Source organism: Microtus oregoni, unplaced genomic scaffold (genome assembly GCF_018167655.1).
Source record: "Microtus oregoni isolate MIOR12 unplaced genomic scaffold, Mior012 000046F_ref0000063, whole genome shotgun sequence".
Classification (NCBI taxonomy): Eukaryota; Metazoa; Chordata; class Mammalia; order Rodentia; family Cricetidae; genus Microtus; species Microtus oregoni.
The window spans coordinates 12,350,272-12,374,004 of record NW_024543220.1 but is presented as its reverse complement, the minus strand read 5'-3'; positions in this window follow the sequence as shown (position 1 = coordinate 12,374,004).

Sequence of the window (23,733 nt, the reverse complement as noted above, 5' to 3'; positions counted from 1 at the left end):
CTGACTCCCATGGGGCCTCTGCTCACTGCTCTCCACTTCCCTCCTCCTGCAGCCCCCAGATGGATCCAGAATTGTCATAAATGCCCCAATGACACACCAGGCTAGTCCCACTGCTCCATCTTGACAGACCAGGCTTAAGGTTTGCAAAACATTTTTAATAGAGAATTTCAAAAACAGAAATGAGGCTGGAGAGATAACTTTTTGTTTAAAAGCTGGCCTGTTCTTGTAGAGGACCTGAGTTCAGTTCCCGGCACCCAACATGGCCTCTTACAACTGACTGTAACCTCAGCTCCGGGGAGAGCTGACACAAGCTCATACTCACAAGTGTACACAGAATTAAAACTGGGAGGGGGGAGAGCCAGGCATAGCAGTACACGCCTTCAATCTCAGCACTAGGGAGGCAGAGGCAGAGGGATCTCTGTGAGCTCCAGGAAGGACAGCCAAAGCTACATAGTAAGACCTTCTTTCCAACCTGCCCCCCAAAAATGTAAAAAATAAATCTTTAAAAAATATAGAAAAATTCAGCTGGCAATGGTGCATGCACCTTTAATCCCAGCGTGATGTGGGATTCCCCTCTGTATGCTGTGAATGTGGTTTGTTACCATTGGTTAATAACAAAGCTGCTTTGGGCCTATGAGAGGGCAGAATAGAGCAAGGTGGGAATTCCAAGCAGAGATAGAGGAGAAAGTAGGCAGAGTCAAGGAGATGCCATGTAGCTGCTGAAGGAAAAAGATGCCCAGAACCTTTACTGGTAAACCACAGCCTCGTGGTGATTAATAGAAATTAATAGATTAATAGAAATGGGTTAATTTAAGATGTAAGAGTTATCTAATAAGAAGCCTGAGCTAATAGGCCAAGCAGTGTTGTAATTAATACAGTTTCTGTGTGATTATTCGAGTCTGGGCAGCCAGGAACGAACAAGCAGCCTCCTTCTACACTAGCACTTGGGAGGCAGAGGCAGGTGGATCTCTGAGTTCTAGGCCAGCCTGGAACAGGTAAGTTCCAGGACAGCTGGCTACACAGAGAAACCCTATCTTGAAAAAAAAAAAACAAAAAACAAGAAAATGCCGAGCACAATCTAATGAACCTCAAAGTAGCCACTGCCCAACACCTACAGCCTCTGTCTGTTATTCTGGAGCAAATCCCAGCAATACGCCATTTCTTCTGCAGATGTTTCACTACGTATCTGCGCTAGTTACCATGATTGTGATGAAATGCCTGACAAAGGCAATTAGGAAAGGGCTACTGTGGCTCACAGTGGGGCAGATTGACAGGCAGGGATGTGGGAAGGAAGGCATGCAGCAGGACAGTGGGAAGGAAGGCATGCAGCAGGACAGTGGGAAGGAAGGCATGCAGCAGGACAGTGGGAAGGAAGGCATGCAGCAGGACAGTGGGAAGGAAGCCGTGCAGCAGGACAGTGGGAAGGAAGGCATGCAGCAGGACAGTGGGAAGGAAGCCGTGCAGCAGGACAGTGGGAAGGAAGCCGTGCAGCAGGACAGTGGGAAGGAAGGCGTGGCAGCAGGACAGTGGGAAGGAAGGCATGGCAGCAGGACAGTGGGAAGGAAGCCGTGCAGCAGGACAGTGGGAAGGAAGGCGTGGCAGCAGGACAGTGGGAAGGAAGGCATGCAGCAGGACAGTGGGAAGGAAGCCGTGCAGCAGGACAGTGGGAAGGAAGCCATGCAGCAGGACAGTGGGAAGGAAGGCATGGCAGCAGGACAGTGGGAAGGAAGCCGTGCAGCAGGACAGTGGGAAGGAAGGCGTGGCAGCAGGACAGTGGGAAGGAAGGCGTGCAGCAGGGCTGTTAGGTGATTGGGTCTGTTGGCCACATCACAACCAGGGTTGGTAAGGGATGAAGCAAAAGACAAAGGCTGGTTCTCAGTTCACTGTCTCATATTTTTATTCAGTCCACGGAATGGTGCTGCCCACATTCAGAGTGGGGTTTCTCTCCTCAACTAATGCTTTCTGGAAACATGGTTATAGGACAACCCCAGGAGATCTAAATCAAGTCAAGTTGACTACGGAGATTAAGCATCCATGATGTCGCTAAAAGATAAGAGCTCTTTTTTTTTAATGTATTTATGTATTGTGTTATATGTTCATGTTCATACACTCAGAGGTCGAAGGCCCACTTGTGGGAGTTGGTTCTCTCCTCCCATCACATGGGTTTTAGAGATCAAATTCAGATCATCAAACTTGACAGAAAGTGCCTTTACTCACTAAGCCTTCTTGACACCTGGACTCTTCATTTCCGCCCAGAGTCAAAATACCACTCTCATCTGTCAGAAAAGAAACAATCTCTACAAGATGACTCATAGGCGAAGGCACTTCCACCAAACCTTATGACCAAAGTAAGGTCAATGCTTGAAGCCCACGTGGGAAACTGAAAGAACACCTCCTGCAAGCTGCCCTACGGCCACACTCACACACACACACACACACACACACACACTCACACACACACTCACTCACACACACACTCACACACACACACACACTTACATACGCATGCATGCACGCACGCACACATGTGCACACACACACAAATGTTTTAAAAAAAAAAGAAACACCCAGTACTTTGGAGGCAGAGGCAGGTGGATCTCTGTGAGTTCAAGGCCAGTCTAGTCTATAGCATGAGTTCCAGGACAGCCAGGGCTACACAAAGAAACCCTGTCTCGAACAAATAAAAAAATAAATAAGTAAATAAACAAACAAATGGTAAACCAAGCAAATGAATCGCTTCCTTCTGCAAGCTGCCTAGCCATGGTCTCTTATCACAGCCGCAGAAAGTGACTATAGATAGCCCATATTCATGAAAAGGGGCTACAGCCAAGCTGAGCCCCAAGATTTTCAACTGTAATAGCCAGAAATGGAAAAGTGATCTTCAAGGGAGGGCAGCTCTTTGTCCTGAGGGGAGGGGAGCAATTTGGCAGACCTTTGTGTGCAGAAGCACAGCCGAACTGTGTCTGCTGGAATGGGCAGATTTGGTTGGGGCGTCGGCTTTTGTAGGTGCCGTGGCCTCTCTGACACTTCTCTTCTATCCAGCAGCAGGAAGAGGAAGAGGCAGGAATGGGAGCACTGTGGTCATGGCCACAGCCGGAGGCACTCTCAGGAAAGTGAGTGTCCTTCGCATGAAGTCCTACCGAGGGGTCCTACCTGAGGTGGTTGGGGAGTGTCACCAGGGCCCAGGGACTCCAGACTCCAGCGGCATCAGGCACCTTAGCTGCGTTTCTATGTGTTCCTTTTAAAAAAAAAAAAATTTTTTTTGAGACAAGATTTCTCTGTGTAACAGTTCTGACTGCCCTGGAACTTGCTTCATAGACCAGGCTGGCCTCAAACTCACAGAGATCTAGATCTGCCTGCCTCTGCCACCTGAGTGCTGGGATTAAAGGCGTGCATCACCACCACCTTTATGTTTCTTTACACAGGGAAAGCCTGAAGGAAAGCTGGCTTAACCCCCAGAGCCTGATCTCAGCCAGAAACTTGGAATGAAGGAAACTAAGACATTGTGCCAGATTGAAGGGAGGGGCTGGAGGGAAAAGCAATTGGCCTGAAGATGCATCCTTGGGGAGTGGAGGGGGCAGCTGTGGCAGAGCCCAGGCCAGCCGTCAACCTGGGCTGTGTGCTGGCAGAGCTGCTGCTGGGATTTGGGGAAGTGTTGAGAAATCCTTGGGGAGCCCCAGAACCACTTTGGCAGAGAACCCTGAAAACACTGGCCTTCTCCCAAATGGTGGGTGATGAGGGAAGTGGTCCCTGGGCTGGGAACACTAGAGGCCCAAACCCCTAACTGTCCCTGCTCTTTGGATACAGCTCATCATGGGAACCAGGTATTCCTGGCTGGTTGGGTGACCAGTGAACCAATCCCCTTGCTTGATACCTTCCAGTGTGCTCACCTGTGTGTTCTTGCGCACGTGCATGCTCGCGCACACACGCGCGCGCGCACACACACACACACACACTCGCCTCCAGTCGGCTCTGATTGACTGTTTACTTCCCCACCTGTCCAAGCAGTCACTGGGATCCCCTTTTCCATATTAAGCAGTTGCTGTCATCGCTACTTCAAGGCTGCTCACATCTCTCTTCTCTGCATGCATCCTATAGGCAGGTTCCTGACAAGTCCATTTCCCTACAGAAAAGGAGGAGGGTGCTGGAGGTGAGGCGGTGGTAAGGTCTGTCTTAAAACAGGAGCCCAGGAATTCTGAGTTCCAAGCCCCTTCCCCCAGCCAGGGTTGAACAGAGGCCACCACCTATAGAGGTGCTGGAGAAGCCTTGAGTTCCTCAGTGCATGCCACATACACACAGACCTGTGCATGAATGAGCTTTTAAACGCAGGCATTTGTGCAGGGAGGCTCCCCAGGAGTGCTGGGGGCCTGGGGCCCAGGGATGCAGCTCAGTTGGCAGCATACTGACCGACCTAGCTGGGTTGGAATCCTGGCCCCAGACAAACTGGAGATGGTACCACATACCTGTAATCCTAGCACAGAGGCAGGGAGGCAGGAGGATTAGAAGCCTAATATCAAATGCCATCCCTAGCATTTGAGGGCAGAGTTGCAAGAGACCATCCTTCTGTGGGCACTGACCCTGTCCCTCTGCTTCCCATCCCCTCTTCTGTGCCCACAGGCTGCCGAAGCAGTTTGGCCTCCTGTCAGTCCTGCTCATGGAGGCTGCTGGCTGAGGACTGGCAGGAGTTTGAGGTCTGCTGGCAGCTCTTTATCCTGATAGTACTGGCTTCCATAGCTCTCCCTCCACAGTCTGGCCCAGTCTAAAAGGTCCCTGGGGCAGCACCTTCCCTACAGTCCAGCCTCTCATCCCTACCCTCTGTTCCACCACCTAAGGCAAAGCAACCACCACTGCCTCCACCCCACCCCACCCCACCCCACTCTAGGCCCCCTGTAAATTCTGATCATCTCCTGTCCCCTGTTTCAGCCTTTCCGGGGCCTCAATGGTCCACCTGGAAGAATTCAGGTTCCAGCTGGGTGTGAGAGACTCAGGACTTGGGAGAGAGAGAGAAGGAGGAGGACCAGGAGTTCAAGAACAGCCTTAGCTACACAGTGAGTTCAAGGCCAGCCTGGACTACCTGAGGTCGGGTCTCAAAAACAAACAATAGTCTGGGTGTGGTGGTACACACCTTTAGTTCCAGCACTTGGAAGCATAGATGTGTGGATCTCTGTGAGTTCAAAGCTTGGGTCTACATAGCAAGTTTCAGGCCAGCCAGAACAACACAGTGAGGTGCTGTCTCAAAACATATAAAATACCCTCATCTAAGAAACAAAGCCTCAGGTTCCCCGCCAGGCCTGTCTGGCCAACAGCATCTCACTGTGTCCTCTGCTGCCTCGGCTTTCTCCAGCTCCGCCAACACCGCCATCACCACAGCTGCAGACTGGACCCCCAGCCCTGCACAGCTCAGCCCCACCACGCCTGTGTCTAAAAAAACACTGTGTCTTGAAATCTTGGTTTCCACCCTTAACTCTCAGTGGGCCCTGGTCTCCCAGCTGATGACCTTGTCTCCCACCATCCACCTTCCTCTTACAGCACCAGAATGACCTCAAGGCATGGCTCAGGTCATGTCCCCTACACAGCACCCATGGTGACAGTCCACTCGGGGTCTCCCTGCCCAAGACTTGTCGGGATTTGCTCATGCTTAAAAGATAATGGCTGTAAGTGTGCTGCTGGACGGCCAGGTCCTGGGGTCTGACGGCAGGAGATTTTAGATTTGGACAACAGATCAGAAGCTGCTCTTGACAGGAATGGCCTGCACAGAACACACCAGGAAGCCCATCACTGCCCTGAGGGAGCCTGAGTGTCTCTGTCACTCAGCAATTGACACTCAAACTTCAGAGAGCCTAGTCCTGTTGTCAAATGGGGATGGAGCCTCCTGATAGGAATGGGCCCCAGGGCCAAGGCTGCTGGGGTCTATGCACAGTTCAGGGAGAAGTCCCTGGTGCCACTGCCCCCTCCTGGTTGGGGATTTGCAGGGGGACATCTCTCAGAGGCTTTGCTTGTCCTCTGGGAACAGAAACACTGTCCTTCCCTGTCCTGGTTCCCAACAGTCCCCCATTCTGTTCCGATTCCCTACTTACCCTCCATTCTCCTACTCCCCTCCCCACTTTCCCCCACTCCCCCACACCCCCATTCCCTCTCATTCCCCCTCCACTCCCCCCTCCACTCCCTCACTCCCCTCCCCACTTTTCCACTCCCCTCCTCCACCCCCCCATTCCCTCTTATTCCCTCTACACTCCCTCCCACCCCTTCCTCCCTTCCTCCACTCCCTCCCCTCCCCACTTTCCCCCACTCCCTCTCCACTCCCCCTCCACTCCCACACCTCTTTCACTGTGCTGAGGCTCAGCTTGAGCTGCAGAGACAGGAGCTTGTCTTGGGCTCTTTTCTTTTATGAAGAAAAACAATGAAAAAACCAAACCCAGGGAGTCAGGGATGGAGGGAGGGGAAGCTGAGCCTGAGTTCTGAGGAAATGTTACACCAGTGAATTGAACTCTCCTTACCCAGATGAAAGCAGGAAGGCCACAAAGCTAGCCACCCCCTGACTACTCTGGCCTTCTGACTCCCAGTTCCCTCCCTGGAGCTCCTCTTTGCCTTAGCTCAGGTTCCTGGGCCTCAGATCACAAGTGTACCCCATTCCTGTAGGAGGATGCTTCCTAAAGTCCCAGTGGTTGCCTAGACTCTCAAGAAGTGGCACTTAGGGGCTGACTCTCTTGTCCCCTCCCCCAGACAGAGTTTAGCCCCCATGGAGTTTGGATTGCATTCCCACCCTTCTCACTGACCTTGGATCAGCTGGACAGTGTTCTAAGCATTGTAGGTATTGCAGGATGGGAAGTGGATAAGGGGTAGCTGGGGTCTTCCTAGAAAGGTACAGACCCTGAGGTAGACCTGAGGGGGCAGGATGCAGGGCACAGCTGTAATCCTAGCACTGGAGAGGTGGAGGCCTGAGGGCAGGGACTCAAGGTCAGCCTGATTCACTGTCACCCAGGGTTCAGCTCCCAGCACACCTGTGGCAGTTCACACCTGCCTATTAAATTCAGTCTCAGAGATGCAGTTCCCTCTTCTAGCTTCCAGGGTGTCAGGCATGCACATATCGCTCAGATTTACATGCAGGTTAAACATCCAAACATATAAAAATAAAATTAGTGGGTAGCAGGTTTTTCTTAATCCCATGGGTTGTGTGAGCCTGAGAGCTGGGTGTAGTTTGGAAAGCAGACCCCCCCCCCCGGCACCCCTGTCCCACCTATGGCTACCTACCTAGGTTTCTGACCTTTTCATATATTTAAAAATTATTTTTAATTGTGTAGGGATGTATGTGTGTGTGTCCTTGCCTGAGGAGACCAGGAACATTAGATCCCTTGGGACTGGAGTTACAAACATTTGTGAGCTGCAATGTGTGTGGTGGGAATTGAACCAGGGTCCTCTAGAAGAGCAGCCAGTGCTCTTAACTGCCAAACCATCTCTCCAGCTCCTTACTCTACCTGACTAAACCACCCTGCCCAGACTACCTCACCTCTCTCTGTGCACAGCATCCATCAGTGAGGTTCCAAGGCAGTGCCATGGAGACCTGGCCCCTCTCCGCTGCAGACTCTTGGAGAAAACACAGCGCAGGGGAGCAGGCTGCCGCCAGGAGCTTTGACAAATTGGCCCAGTGTGGATCTGACATGCTAGCAGCTGAGGGGAGGAGGGCTAGGATCATCTTCTTAGGGGTGCTAAGGAACAGGTCCACCCACAGCAGGAACGCTCAAGCAGAGCCAGCCCACACTCTTCTTCCTCCATCTCCCCGTTCTCTCCTTTTCTTGAGTACCCTTGAATGAGGGGCAATTATTACAGAGACTCGGCGGGGGACGTTTTCCTGCCCTGAGGGAAAAGGGAAAAGTGTCCAAGACTATTTGCTTAAATTATTCAGCCCCCAGCACCAAGGTGCCTAAGAGTACTGGAGTTTGCTGGAACTCAGACCGTCAGCACCACGGACAGTGCGCCAGGCCCGGCTAGCGCCCCAGAGGAAGCTGGGGAGGAGGACATCCCTCCCCCCCCCCCCTCTCTCTCTCTCTCTCTCTCTCTCTCTCCTCTCCCTTTCACTGCAGCTTGAAGGGACAGTGGATGAGGAATGTCACCACCCAGCCCAGTTGTCTGGTAATCAGCCGTTCTCGATGCCCTGCGTGGGAAGGCGATTAAAGCAAGAATTAAAAAGCCGTCTCATCATTTAGAATCCAATAACACGACTGGTCCGAAATGTGTCCTCAGTCCCTGAGGGGATGGGGGTGGGGGCGTGAGGACGTGCAGAGGGCAGAAGCAGTGGCAGGGAGGGAAGCGTGAAACAGAAGGGGAAACCAGGGTGACTGGGGAAGGGGACTGAGGTGCCCATGCCTTCCAGCCATAGGAATGGTATTTGTTGCCCAGCCTATGACCCTGTGACCCTACCTTAGCAAGGCTCTCCTCTCACATTGGCCAGAGTAAGGGGGCTGGGCAGTGTCCCCTCATCAGTGTGTGTGTGTGCAGACACCTCGGGGCAGAGGGCAGAGCTGACAGTGGGGGTAGGTGGTCAGGTGGCCTGAATTACTCAGAGCTGGCTTTATAGAGAGCAGTTTATCCGCCCCCTCAACTAAACATGGCCACACTGCCAGTCTCATCAGCCTTCCCACAATCCAGCAAGACTGTCTCCCAACATGAGAAAAAAAAGAAAAAGAGAAAAAAGAAAACTCTCATGATCCCTGCACAAAGCCAGTCTGGCCATTTCTGTCTTTGGTTGGAATTCTAGAGAACTCACCAACACTCCTTAAGGTCTAAGCTTGAATCTGCTTTTCACTTCCAAAAGAGCCAGAAAATTCCTAATCTGTTCAGATGACGTTAACCCTTCCACATCATCGCAGCCTCCTGCAGTAAGCTCCCTGTCACCAGCTGACTGCCTTGATGTGGCTCAGCAGTGAGCGAGGAGTCTTCCCTTTCATTTCCACCCGCCTTAGTAAGATCCTAAAGCAGAGGATTCGGATTTGATGAGAGCTGTTCTTGCGTCCTGCTCCTCCAGTCCCTCGGGGGGGCTTACATGTGTCTATTTAATACAAATCTCCCTTTTCTTCTCCTTTTCACGACAGCTGTGAGTATGTGAAGGGAGCCTTTCTTTGGGTGGAATTCAGTCCTGACAGCCCAACTCTCATGAGCTGCGGCCCTGTGTGAACAGTGCTTAAATGACGATCTCTGTGATGAGACGCCTGAGGAGGGGGGGGGGGTCCTCAAAGTCCTTCAGTATTTCTGGCTGCATTTCCCCCATAATTTATTTGCTCTTTCAAGAAAAACCTTACTTTAGGAAGTGCAGAAGGAGGGGAAAAAAGTAATGGACACAGCCTGGGGAAGAAGAGTCAGCTGCAAGGAGCTTGCTATCTGCAGGATGCTACACGGCCCTCCCCAGGTCAGGACCACAGGATGTGCACAGCCCTCCCTAGGTCAGGACCTCAGGATGTGCACAGCCCTCCCCAGGTCAGGTCCTCAGGATGTGCACAGCCCTCCCCAGGTCAGGACCACAGGATGTGCCCAGCCCTCCCCAGGTCAGGTCTGCAGGATGTGCACAGCCCTCCCCAGGTCAGGACCACAGGATGTGCACAGCCCTCCCCAGGTCAGGTCTGCAGGATGCCGCACAGCCCTCCCTAGGTCAGGACCACAGGATGTGCACAGCCCTCCCTAGGTCCAGGACCTCAGGATGCTGCACAGCCCTCCCCAGGTCAGGTCCTCAGGATGTGCACAGCCCTCCCTAGGTCAGGACCACAGGATGTGCACAGCCCTCCCTAGGTCAGGACCACAGGATGCTGGTCAGGTCTGGAGAAGAGGACTGTGGTTATCTAGAAACCCCCAAAGCCATCCTGTCTGCCCATGCTCCAGGGTGGACATGGGATCACACCTCTGGTTGCATTGACTGACGTTTAGAACCTGTTTGGTACAGGCTTCAGCTAAATGTGGTGTTCAGCTGCTACAGCTGCTGGTTATGGTGTTTTTCAGGCCAACATCTGAAAAGGATCTGGGCCCTAAGCTCTACAGGGGTCTGGGGCTGCGATGCCACCCACCCACATACACACCTCAGCGTCTGTTCTGACCAGTAAACTCATATGTGTGCTGACTTAACCTCCTCCACCAGTCCCCTCCACCTCCTGAGACCCCATGTAGCCACTCAGCCCTGATCCACAAACAAGTGAGATTTTTTTCCCCCAGTACAAACAAGGTCTCCTCCTTGTGACAGCCCTTCACATCTGTCAATCACAGGGGCTGCACGGGACCAGCTGTATCCATCCATAGCTACTGGTAGGACCGCAAATCCAAATGCCATTAGTCCAGCAGATGTGAGGAAGGGAAGGACGAAGGCTCACTGATGTGATGAAAAGAGCAGTTTGGACAGCCTGGCGCTTTTACCGACTCTGCCCTGGATCAGGCTGACATTTCAGGCAACTCTGGCTCCCAGCATAGAAAACCTCTACTAAGACTTCTCTCCTCCTTAAACATGAAAGCGCAAACTTCCCCGCACCGCGGACTTCCTTAATCATTTATGAAAACGTGTCAGCTGTCGCTGTCTCCTTGTTCTAGTGCCTGGTGCCCTGGATTAGGGAGGCGGGAGCTGCCTGGCCAGGGGATGGAGAGAAAGGAGAGGCCTTTCCTTGTCACTAAGGCACCACTTCCAGGCCATCGTTGTCTCTTCCAACACATCCACCATCTCTAGAAAACATAAATACAGAGGTTGGAGAGATGGCTCAGAGGTTAAGAGCACTGGCCGCTCTTCCAGAGGTCCTGAGTTCAATTCCCAGCAACCACATGGTTGGCTCACAGCCATCTGTAATGAGATCTGGTGCCCTCTTCTGGCCAGCAAGCATAAAAACACTGTATACATAATAAATAAATAAATAAATCTTTAAAAAAAAAAAAGAAAGAAAAGAAAACATAAATACATTTAAAATTCAGCCTCAAAAGAGATCCGGTACCCTAACCTCGACTCACATTAGCGCGGAAAGAACACGCTCCACCCCACAGCCACTCAGCCGCGAGGCCTGCTCTCGGTACCCAGGCCCGGTCCCTGGAAACAAAGCTGAGTCACCTCCTAAAGTTTTATAGCGGTAGCTTTTGAGATAAATGTCCATAAATAGAAACGGAACCCAGAACCAAGCTAGGGATTGGGACATTTCTAGAAGTATCTTAACCACTCAGAGAAATATTGACCAGGAAGTCAGCAGGGGTGCTGAGTCCCAGGTGGCTGGCACCCATAGTCAATAGTCAGAAATGCATTTGATCAGATTGCTCGGGGCCCAGGCTTCCTGTGCGTGTTCTGTGGACTCCGCAGGAAATTGGAGATGCAGAGATGTTAATGCCAGTAGCAGATATAACACGTAAACAAGACACTCAGCAAATTGGAAATTAGTGCAGGATGGATCCTCGTTTGGCTGTTCCTCTCCCCATCGCCTGATGTCAGCATCGTGGGGTTCTGAGTGGTGGCAGATTGTGCAGCAAAATGATTTGTGGGTCCTGAAAGCAACAACAGCAAAAGAGAAGAGCCAGAGTCACAGAAGGAAGAGAACAAAGCACCTCACGGGTCACCCTGGGGCTGAAGACGTTCTCTGTGCTCTGCTTGACCTAGGTTTGAACACTTTTGCTCCCGGGTCCAGGTCTCCACTTCCAGTTCTGCAAGGGATGCTGAGGACTTTGAGTGTGAGGTTCAGCAACACCTCTGGGTTCTTCGCCTCTCCTTGGCCTTTGCCTAAGGCAAGGCTTGCACATTTAATTCTTACCAGTTTTCTGAGCACACCACTTTTCGTTTTTATGCCTTCAGCTCAGGCACCCCCAGAAATCCTGGGTTATTTCTGCTCATCTGAGCACCGCCTCCCTCCAGCCATGGTCCTCTTCCTCTATGAGGGAAGCATCATTTGAACTGCTCTCCTCCCATCAGCTCTCGGGCATCTCTTGCCCTTTCCATCTTCTCCCACATCCTGTATTCCGGGGGCCTTGGTAAGGTAAGTTCAGCCTGCCATGAGGACCATTTCCATATCACAGCTCTGACCCCTAGACACCTCCTTGTGCCCATTCTGTGTCCTCCCTGATGCTATGATCTCCAATTTAGTGTGGTCTGCAAATTTAATTAGCATGTCTTTTCCACCTCATTCCAGGCCCTTAACGAAGATGTTCTCTAAGTATGTGGCAAACAATATGTTCAAGGCCACTAGGTTAAGAGCGGTAAGTGGCAAATACTTTTGCCCATTATGGGGAGAAGGAGGCCATCAAGTGCCCACATGTGGTTTGAGCCATTTCCTCCGAGCTCTGTGGCTTCCTTTCCCAGGCCCGAGCTGGGTTTTCAGTCGCTCACCCCAGCCCCGTGCATCCGTGACAGTTCCCATTTGGAAGATGACGAGCATAGATTTTGCTTTCCTATTTTTGTCCGGTTTCTAGCAGGAAAAGCAACCACTAATTGAGCGTTTGTGGGGAGAGATGAGGCACACAGCAAAGACAAAGTAGTCATCACTGGGCTTGTTAACCAACCTTCTCTCCGTTTCTAACGCGGAAACCATGACTAGGAAATACCAAATGAGCTAGCCTGTCAACCCACCATCCAGAGGCAGGAGGATTGCTGAAAGCTTGAGACCAGCCTGGTCTACATAGATGACCAAGAAAGGGCAGGCATAGCACCTGCACTATGGGACGGGATGGTAAGCGAACTGGGAACTATGCTGGAGATTTAAAAACATGCACACAGTGACAGAGACACAGGGACACGGGTCATCCTTGATACAAGAATGCCAACTTTATTGTGCTCCAAGGAAGCTTATATAGGAATCATTAACGGATAGCCAAACCCCAGCTCTTGAGATTTCCAGCTGTAAAGCCCACCAGAATCCACTCCCCTGCCATCAGGAACTCATGAGGGTCTCATGCTCAGAGCAGCTGCAGGCACAGGAAAACAAGTTGTTTTGCTCAGTTCACTCCAGGAGGCAAAGGGTCTGAGGCAGTCAAGGAAAGTCCAGGGGCCAGTGCTGTGGGACAATAGTTTATACCCTGTCACTTGTATTTTAAATAAATGCTGATTGGCCAGTAGCTAGGCAGGAAGTAGAGGTGGGACAATTCTGGGAAGAGGGAAGTTTCTGTCTGGAGTCATCACCCAGATACAGAGAAGCCAGACTCAGAGCAAGCAAGATGTGACTGCCTCGCTGAAAAAGGTACCAAGCCACGTGGCTAACACAGACAAGAATTATGGGCTAATATAAGTTATAAAAGTTAATAAGAAGCTTTAGCTACTAGGTATCAGTTTATAATTAATGTAGACCTCTGTGTGTCTCTTTGGAACTGAATGACTGCGGGAACTGGGCGGGACAGAAACCTCAGACAACAGGCCAGGGGTCTGCAGCCCCCAACAGGCAGGAGGGAAGTTCACTTAGTCCAGCCACTTCTGGGGCTCCACACACTGCTTGCAGGCATCTCCCTCCCTCACCACAAACCACAGCTACCCTGCTATAGTGCTGCAGACACCGCAGATCCGGTGAGACCCAGGGGCACTGGAGGTGCCAGCTACTTCCAGTTTCTCAGCCTTCTGCATTCTCCATCCCAGTTCTCTCTCAGACAGAGGTGCCTCCAGCCCATACTCCTAGTGAGGGGCCTCGGGTGCAGCCATAAGTCTCTGGGGCCCCATAGAAAGGCCTGAATCCACCCTCAGCTCACCTAGTTCATGCCCTCAGCTTGGTTGGCCAGCTGGAACTGTGAGGCATGCTGGGACGGCTTACCGGGACAGCGTGCCAGGACAGGTCTCCTGGACGGCTGAAAGAGAGAGCAGCACTCGGCTAGCGTGTGCCCCACTGGAGACAACCATGTTTACTCTCCAATGTGGGAGGGGGAAGAGCACCGGCAAAAACGTGCACTCTTAAGGCAGTTGCCCCAGATCCAAGTCCTGGCATTGCCAGCTCCATGGCTGGGTGGGTTGGACCTGGCTGCTTCATCTAGGTCTTCACACATACAAAATGGGCTGATATTCTGCACACTCACACACAGTTGGCCCTGCTCGGTGTGGTGTCAAAGAGCAATCTGTGAGGCCTGGTGAGCTGTCCTCCCTTGCAGCAGAGGCTGCCAAGGACCAACAGGCAGACATCCTCTGTAAAGGCACTGAACCATTTATGCTTCGTGGGTTGGCTGTTAGTGGCAACTGTCAACTTGACAGGATCTAGAATCATCTGGGATGTGCTTATATGGGTTAATTGTGGAAACCTTACCTTGGTTGTGGATGGGATCCTGTGTTGTGGAATATTACTTAACTGTGTAAAGGTGTGTTGCGTTTGTATAAAGACATAAGGATGTGTGTTAATTATGTAAAGATCTGTTGCATCTCTTTCACCTTGCCTGCCCAAGGCACCTGATTGGTCTAATAAAAAGCTGAATGGCCAATAGCTAGGCAGGATAGGGATAGACGGGGCTTCCAGGAAGACAGAATAAATAGCAGAAATCTAGGCTTGAGAGAGGAATGAGAGGAGAGGAGAGAAAGAGGGGGTGCCCGAGGCCGGCAGATTTAAGAAGCAGTGAAAGTATGGCATATAGAAAGTAGGTAAAAAGCAGAGGGGTGAAAGGCAGATGAAGAGAAACAGGGTAATTTAAGTGAAAAGAGCTGGCCAGAAACAAGCCTAGGCTGGGGTTGAGCATCAACACTAATACGTCTCCGCATCATAATTTGGGAGCTGGTTGGTGGTCCAGAAGAAAAAGCCTGGTTGCAGTGCTGAACTGATTACAGTGTAGAGGCACTGCCGACTGGCCACATTCACCCCACTTCACCCCCTTCGCTCCCTGACTGTGCTCACGGGACCAGGTGTTTCAAGCTCCCGCTGCCTTGACTCGCTGCATTGTGAACTTTGAACTGTGAGCTGAATAATCCCTTTCTCCCCAGAGTTGCCTTCATCAGAATGTTTCATCTAAAGAAACAGGAAAAGAGAGCCTGGCTGTGGTGCCACCTGCCTTTAATCCTAGCACCCAAGAAGCAGAGGCAGGTGGATCTCAGTGAGTTCAAGGCCAGCCTGGTCTACAGAGTGAGTTTTAGGACAGCCAGGGCTACGTAGCAAGACCCTGCCTCAGACACACCCTCATCCATAATAGAAGAAGGAAGGAAGGAGCAGAAACTCAAACAGCAGCCCATGGACTGCAGGGACAGTTCAGACAGTTCAGCAGACAAGAGCATCTGTTGCTCTTGCAGAGGACCCACCCAAGTTTAGAATCTGGAACCCACATGATGGCTCACAACCATCTGTAACTCCACTTACAGATCATAGTTCATCACTGAAGGAGGTCAGGACAGGAACTGAAGCAGGGAAGAAACCTGGAGGCAGGAGCCGATGCAGAGGCCATGGAGGGAGCTGCTTACTGGCTTGCTCCTCGTGGCTTGCTCAGCCTGTTTTCTTATAGAACCCAGGACCACCAGCCCAGGGGTGGCCCTGTCCACAATGGACTGGGCCCTCTCCATTGATCACTAAGTGAGAAAATGCCTGACAGCTGGAGCACATGGAGGCATTTCTCCAACTAAGGCTCCTTCCTCTCTGGCCTGTGTCAACTTGACACAAAACCAGCCAGTGCAGCATCTGAATGCTTTCTCTCTTGAGGGCCTTCTGGGGAGACGGAAGAGACGTTCCTTCTGACGCAGCGTCTGACAGGCAGAAGACAAAGCTGCTGGAGCGTTGGCCTGAGGACACTCAGCAGCGCCCTACAAGGACAGAAAGAAAGGGCTGTCATGGAAACGGGCTGGGTGTTTGTTTTCTGTTTTGTTTCTGTCTGGTGTGTGTATCTGTGTGTGTGAACATGCTTCTGTAGGTATGTAACAGGTGCACATGCATGTATGTGGGCATGTGGGCAGAGGCCAGAGTTTGACCCTAGGTGTTGTTCCTCAGGAGTTGTTCTTGTTTGAAACAGGGTCTCTCACTGGCCTGGAGCATGCAGGTTAGACTCGAGTAGCTGGCTACTGAGCCCCGGGGATCCCCGGCCTCTGCCTCCCTGACACTGGGATCACGAGTGGTTTCTATGTAGGTTCTGGGTATCGTCAAGGTTCAGGGCAAATGACTGCTTCAGAACTTTCCTTTTCTTTCCTTCTTTGTTTTTGCTTTGTTTTGTCAGAACAAGGTCTCACTGTGTAGCCCTGACTGTCCTAGAGCTCACTCTGTAGATCAGGCTGGCCTCAAACTCATAGAGATCCTCCTGCCTCTACTTCCTGAGTGCTAGGATTAAAGTTGTGTGCCACAACATCCAGGCTTCTTGTTATTATTTTTTTTAGTAGTGATCTTAGGTAGTCAAAGCTAACCTGTTTAGATACATAGCTGAAGCTGGCTTCAAGCTCCTGATCCTCCTGCCTCTAGCGCTGGAGTGCCGAAATTACAGACCCAGCTACCATCTGAGCTAGTGACTGCGTTTCCTACGGCCAGAAGGTGAGGAGGCTTCACTCACAGAGAGGCATCTGGAAACCTCCAAAAGCCCAGTATCATGGCCCTACCCATGGTTTCCACAAGGCTGAGGAATCCAGGTTCCCTGTCTGGAGCTGCCATCGCTGTGGCCAAAGGAAGCAGGCTCCGCAGAAAAGAAAATGTATCTAAGGGTGCAGCACCCTAGGGGATGGCAGGTAGACCACACTCAGGTGTAAGTGACCATGGAGGTGGGTAGGGCAGGACTGTGGGCACCCCGGCAGTCCCAAGCTCTCTGGGTAAGTAACCTCTCCAGCCCTTGTGCCAGCCACAATATCTAACCAGCCTTTAGACCTGCTTACCGGAGCTGCCTCTCAGGACACTACAGCGGGGCCACACATGGTGTGGGAGCAGCCAAGAGAAGCAGGAGGAAGTAGAGAGAGGCTGTTCTGGTGGGGGTCGGTCAGGAACCCAGCAGAACTCAGCAGGGACATAACCCTGCTTACCACGGTGGCTTTGCTCTGGACTTAAGGATAATCTGGTCCCAAGGGAGAGCCCACAGAAAGCCTCAACAAGCCGGGCGCTCTGACTGGAGGGGAGAGACCTGCCCTTGAGTGCTGAGCCGGAGCCCCCAGTGCTGGAAGAGGACAGGCAGCCCTGATCACAACACTAAGCCCCCCCCCAGCTTCCCACCCCTCCCCCCGCTCCTTCCCCCCTCCTTGCCCCTTCTCGGCTCCCCGCCCCCCACTAGAGAGCACACAAATACAGGTGACAAGCGGGATGCCACCTGGATCGAGAAAACGAACAGCAATTGGATTTTGCCTTTTTTTTATTTAAAATTTTTATCGATTTCCATGGAGTGAATTAAATGTGAACAGCAGACTGAGAAGACGTCTGAGCACCTCTGTGGAGGGGCTGGGGGACTTGAGGCTCAGCAGAAAGGGACTGTGGCCCGCACTCTGTCCACGAAGCTTCCCTGTGCCTGGTTGGGAGTTAACGACGTTGAAATGGACACTTAGGCTGCCCTCGCTCTCTGGTGCTCACAGTCTGAACAGAGTGGAGAGAAAGTGGGGTTGAGAAAGAAGAGAGGGTGAAGATAGGGGAATGGTGAGGGGGAGGGGGAGAAGGTAGGCATTTGGTGGAGGTTGGCAGGAAGGCAAGGACAGGGAAGAATCTGAAGAAGGGACAATCGAATGTGGAGGAGCTTGGAGGCCATCGTCTGCCGTGGGTCTGAATGAACCACAGAGGCTGCCCTGACTCCCCTCCTCACCTCTGCACCTAGCAGTGCCTGAGGCAGGAAGGTGCCACCCTGACTAGGTATGGTGACCGTACCTGAACCCCTTCCTTCCTCCCTACACAGACAGACGCTGTGGACTGGGATATGGGAAAGCACTGGTCTCTGAAGACCAGGGCTCCAATCCTGCTGTCCTTGAGTGAGCCACCAGAAGCTAGTGCCCAGCCTCGTCATGCTGCTAGTCCAGGGCCACCCTGGCCCTCTTCCTTAAGTCACTTCTACAGTCTCCATGCCCACCTCCCCTGGCATGACCTGAGTCCTGGGAGCCACCCATAACCTGCCTTCCTCCTGCCATCCCCTCCCCTCCAGGAGAGTGCTAACACTCTGCCTGGGTTATCAGCAGGGGGCAGCATGGCCAGCAGGCAGAGAGGACAACAGAGTGGAAAGAGCCTGACCTCCCGTGGGGAAGGACCCTACTGTCAGCCCATAGGTGATGAAGTTTTCAATCTGCCTTCTTCCCCACCAGAGCTGAAGGCCCCAAGCTAGCCTTTCCATCATCCTAAAGGAGGGAGAGGGCTCCCTGGCTTCTGTTGGTAATTTATGAGTTCTTTTTCTGAGTGAGGAGGTTCCTCCTGCCCCATTAGGTGACCATCTGACCTCACCTGACAACAAACCTCTAAGTGGAGTGTGCAGGCTGGGCAGATTTTCTTCAGGGTCCACCACCCTGGGACAGGGAGCTTGGGCTTCACTAGGGAATTGGATGCTAGGGCCCAGCCGGGAAAAACCAAGCATTTGCTCAGAACCACACAGCTAGAAGCTGGGTTTGCACCAAAGTGGGGCTCCCACCTTCCACACAGCAACCATCCACCGTGCCTTTAAACCTGTCTGTTCCCTCACAAGATGCCAGAATGGCGTCCAGCAAGGCTGTGGTCATCTTGCTAGTGGTGTCCTCCCAGGCTGAAGCCTTCATTCTCATCTTTACCTGCAGTGAACTCCAGAGAAGGCAAGATGGGGACACACACACACACACACACCATCCCCGAGGAACACTGGTTTCTCTGAAGCCCCTAGCTGCAGTTCCAGGAATAAGAACACCTGGCAGCCATCCCTGTCCCCTTCTCCAGCATCACTCAGAACCATGCGGCTCCCAGGAGGGACAGCTAATCCCCTCATCCCTGCAGAGGGAGAAGTATTTCCCAGGCTTCTCTGTGGCACCAAGGACTACCCTGTGCCTGCGCCTGCAGAGGACAAGTGGTCTGCACAAGTGGATGGAAAATGGACTAACGTTTTGAGATAAAAAACAGTATGGAGCCGGGCGATGGTGGCGCAGGCCTTTAATCCCAGCACTCGGGAGGCAGAGGCAGGTGGATCTCTGTGAGTTCGAGACCAGTCTGGTCTACAGAGCTAGTTCCAGGATAGGCTCCAAAGCCACAGAGAAACCCTGTCTCGAAAAAACCAAAAACAAACAAACAAACAACAAAAAAAAAAACACAGTATGGAGTGGGGCGTGCTGCTCACCCCAGCGCCCAGGCAGCAGAGACAGGAGGATCAGGAGTTCCAGGTCAGTCTGCCAAGAAGGTGGAGCCTGAACCGTTGGGAGATAAAAGGACAGGTGTTCTGGGAGCCTTGCCTGGGTGAGCACACCTTCCTTCCATGGGAGTCCAGGACAAAGCAGCCAGACAAGTGGATAAGGAACCCTGGGCAGCCATTGTGCTCCTGGAGCCGTTTCTTACACTTCAGGGGACTCTGGAGGCTGACTGTACCACAGAGGACAAAATGGGGTTCTCCTAGCCCCACCCAGTCTGAGTCTGAGAAGTTGTCTAGTGACCTGGCAGCTTGCTCTGCTCCAGCATGTCCCTGAGTACCTCAGTAAAGTCAGGCCACGCTGAATCCAGATGTCCCTCTGGAACAAGCTGTGTGTGCACCTTCTCCTGACACTGGCTACAGATTACCAGATTGTTCTCGTGTCTTCAGGGCAGGCCACAGGACAATCCCCAGGGTCATCAAAGGTGCCCAGAATGAGGTTTATCTGAGTGGAGGATCAGCACGCTGCAAACGGGGTGGGGTAGATTGAAACTGTATGACTCACAGGAGCACGAGCTCCCTCGTGCTCCCCCAAACGAGCTGTATTAATGTGCACAGTGGTTTTCCTTGTAATTTCTGGAAGCCAAGATTTTTATGAAGAAACTGCCTATTCCTTTGCCCATAACTCATCCCCCTGCCTTTTATAAATCACTTCCCGGGGAATGGGAGTTCCTGGCCACCCCATGGCGCCCTCTCAGGCTAGCCTGGCTGCTGAGAAAGACACATTTGCACACTTGAATATGCATGAAGGGCAGTTGTTACTCTCGGCGTTTTAAGTTAATTAACGGTAACGGTCTGGGGGATATTTTTTCCGTTTTAAGCACCAAGGACTGATATCTCAGAAGTGGCTTGTTGGTGGGCAAGCCCAAGCCTGTCCTCAGCCACTGGGCATCTGAGGGGCATCATGCAGGAGGCATGGAAGATAAAGGGCCTCTTGGTCTTGGCAGTTTGGGTCAGGTGGTCAGAAATAGGTGAGGGTGATGAGGTGGCTGGAGGAAGGAACTTCCGTCAGTGTGGTTTGCTGCTGTAGGAAAGAGAATGGAGCAAGGTGCAGAGGTCGGTGGGCTCCAGCAAGAGACCAAGGAGGCAGGGCTTGTGGACCTCCAGGAACCCACTCCAGAAAAAGAAACGCAGATCATCAAGGTGAGCAGACAGTGAGGATCACGGAAGGCCACAGCGTGGGGTGTGACCCCGACCTGGCAAGGACAGCCAGAGTGGGTGTTCTAGGCACAGCAGTGACTAGGGCATCTAAGCACCAGCTCTGTCGTAGAACAAAAAGATGGGTACAGCAACGAGCAACACCATGCAGGCATGTGAGACTGGCGCAGAGAATAACCGGAGTACTCGGGCATAGCGTGTGCGGGGGAGGCAGAGAAGGCGGCTCAGAGGAGGCATCTGCTTTGAACCCAAACGGAGAGCAGGAGTCCCCGTGTTGTCGGTGGCGTTCGTCCTCCACCCTGCCCGCTCCTCCCCCACCCCCCAGGGCTGCAACTGAGAAGGCTCCTCAGGAGGGAGATAACTGTCTCTCCATCTGTCCTGCGTAGGAACAGAGAAGGGCCCCAGACCCAGGCCTGGTTTCTTGGCACAGGAACTGCTGGTTAAAGACAGACTCCTTTGTTCAGGTGATGGATGGATGAGCTCTCGTGCGCACCAGGCACTGGGCAGAGAGTGAAGGAAATAGAGAATATCCCCTGCCCTTGAGGGAAAGCAGAGGAAGACTAAAGAGAGGAACCAGCTCGAACAGGAAAACAATCAAGTCCTGTAGTGTGGCATACACGACAGGTAGTCTACAGAAAGACCAAGCCTGGAGAGCGATGAGGTGGGTTTACCAAACAGCAGGGGCGGGGATGAGGGCGGGGCCGGGGGCAGGATGGTGGGGGTGGGAGAGGGATGAGGGCGGGGCCGGGGGCCGGGATGGTGGGGTAGGAGAAGGAGGTCGAGGATGTCTTGGGGGAGAGACATTCAGGCAAAGGTACCCTTAGGAGTGCAAAGGACCTAGGACAGAGAAGAGCCTGGTGCCTTCAGAAATAATGAGAAAATCCAGAGCTGAGGGAGGTGGGGGAGAATGGGGTCTGGACAGATGGGATGCATGGTATGGACTTGGGGTTCACTCTGCTGAGGCAGGAGCCTTTGTGTAAACCGCCTGGTGGGTCAGTGAGTCTAGAGATTGTAACCGGCCTGGCTGATCAGTTATTCCAGGGTCCCGGAGAGGCGCTATCTGGAAGATATGGGAGGGAAAAAGGAAGGAGGCCAAGCAGATTTGTCGAAGCGTCAGTTTATTTGAGTCATGGTTACAGCTTATATAGGATGAGGAATTTGGGGGGCAGAGGCATGGACAGGAAGGAATCTTCCAGCGGTGGTTCCAGCCGGTCGCAAGGTCGATCAGTCAGGTCACGATTCCTCGGTCAGGAAGTCGCAAGTTGACACACCTAGTTCTCTAGATAGTTGGAGTGTGGGGTGCGTTCCACTAACAGATAGCTCTCTATTAACAGATAATTGGGTGTGGGGTAGGCTTTGCCAATAAAACAATTCTCAATACAATTGGGAAGTGGGGTTCTCTGCAAATTCCTTAGGACAATGGTTCCTGCAATAATTTTGGGGGGAAACAGCTCCTGACACCTTTGGGGGCTTTTGATCAACAGAGGAACATGGTCTGATTTACATTTTAAAGGGGTCTGTCCAACTGCTGTATTTGAAAAGGGGCCTAATACCAAAGGCAGAAATAGGGAGGCCTTGGGAGCTAGGGAACTACAAAGATGGAGAAGAACACAGAAATTGGAGGTGGAGACCCATAGGACTTTCTGGAAGGTGATACAGGGTATGAAGAAAGAGAATCAAGAAATGGATGGAGGAGCAGAGCAGAGGGGCTGGCATCTCAGGGTCACAGGCCGAGCAGCTAGCAGGGTTCCAACTGAGGCAGTGAGGTCAGAGGAAGAGGTTTCAGGCTGGGCCCTGTCTTAGTCAGGGTTTCTATGGCCATGACCAAGAAACTTGAGGAGGAGTTTATTTGGCTCACACTTCCACAACACTGTTCATCACTGACGGAAGTCAGGATAGGAACCTAACTGGCAGGAACCTGGAGGCAGGAGCCGATGCAGAGGTTATGGAGGGGCTGCTTACTGGCTTGCTCCCGATGACTTGCTCAGTCTGCTTTCTTGTAGAACCCAGGACCACCAGCCCAGGGATGGCACCACGCACCATGGGCTGGGCTCTCCCCCACCAATCACTAATTAAGAAAATGTCCTACAGACTTCCCTACAGCCTGATCTTATGGAGGCATTATCTCAATTGAGGCTCCTTCCTACCAGATAACTCCAGCTTGTGTCAAATTGACATAAAACCAGCCAGGATGGTCTCTGCACTGCAAGGAGTCATTGAGATGCTGTCCAATCAGACAAGAGTCATGGCATCCAGCTAGAGATGCCGTCCAATCAGACAGGAGGCATTAGCATCAGCTAGAGATGCCATCCAATCAGACAGAGCAGTGAGTTAGGAGAGAATGAGGAGCAGAGATAATGTAAGAGTTACCAAAAGACATAGTGGGGTTTGGAATCAGGACTAGAGAGCCTCAGGGACCTAAGTTGTACAATCCCATAAAAAGGAGTCTAAGACATTTAGGAAGAGAGCAGACTTTCAGTAGAAGGATGCCTGGCTTCTGGCTCCCATTGGTCACTCAGGAAGCTTGAAGGTGTCATCAGACTCCACGTGGAGCCCTCCCCCTGGATTCTTGAAGAAGGCCTGAGTTCTACCTATTGGGGACTGTGGACTTCTGGACCCTGAATTTTCTATGACCCTTCGCCTGCCAGAGTAAACAGCTTGTTTTCCTGTGCTTGCAGCTGCTCTGAGCACGAGACCCTGATGGCAGGGGAGTGGTTTCTGGTGGGCTTGCAGCTGAAGGATCCTGAGAGCTAGGGCGTGGCCATTGGTCAGGAAAGGCACTATATAAGCTGCCCTGGAACACAATAAAGTTGGCATTCTTGTTTCAAGGATGACCCGTGTCTCTGTTGCATGTGTGTTTCAATCTCCAGCCCGACTCGCAAACTGTACTGTAGCGCGCAGTGCGTAGAGCAGGCATTGCGCTGCTTCCACCCTTGGTGCCAAGGTGCCTAGGGGACAGGAGGACAATTGGGGACACTTCACACTCCCCAGGGGCCCATGCAGGTTGGAGGTCCTGCAGGGGTGAGGTTAGCCTCCTCAGTTTATCCTGGAGCCTGAGGCCTCCCACCTGCAATGTTCCCCTTATGAGCAGCGTTGCTTGGGACAAGCCTGGTACTCAGTGAGGTTCCAGGGTTAGCTCTGATCATGGAGGTGGTTTCTGCCCACTGCCCATGGTCCCCTTCAGCCACAACCTCTCCAGTGGGTGGAGAAGGACCAGAACTTCCATCTGGTTCTAGAGTCCCAAGGCGTGCAGGTGGAGCAGAGTGTGTGCTATCATAGGGCCCTCCTGCCACCTGTAGGGCGCCTGGGGGTTAGCACCCCTCTGCCTCACCCTCCGCTTAACGCAGCTTATTTCACAGCTGACTGCTTCAGTAC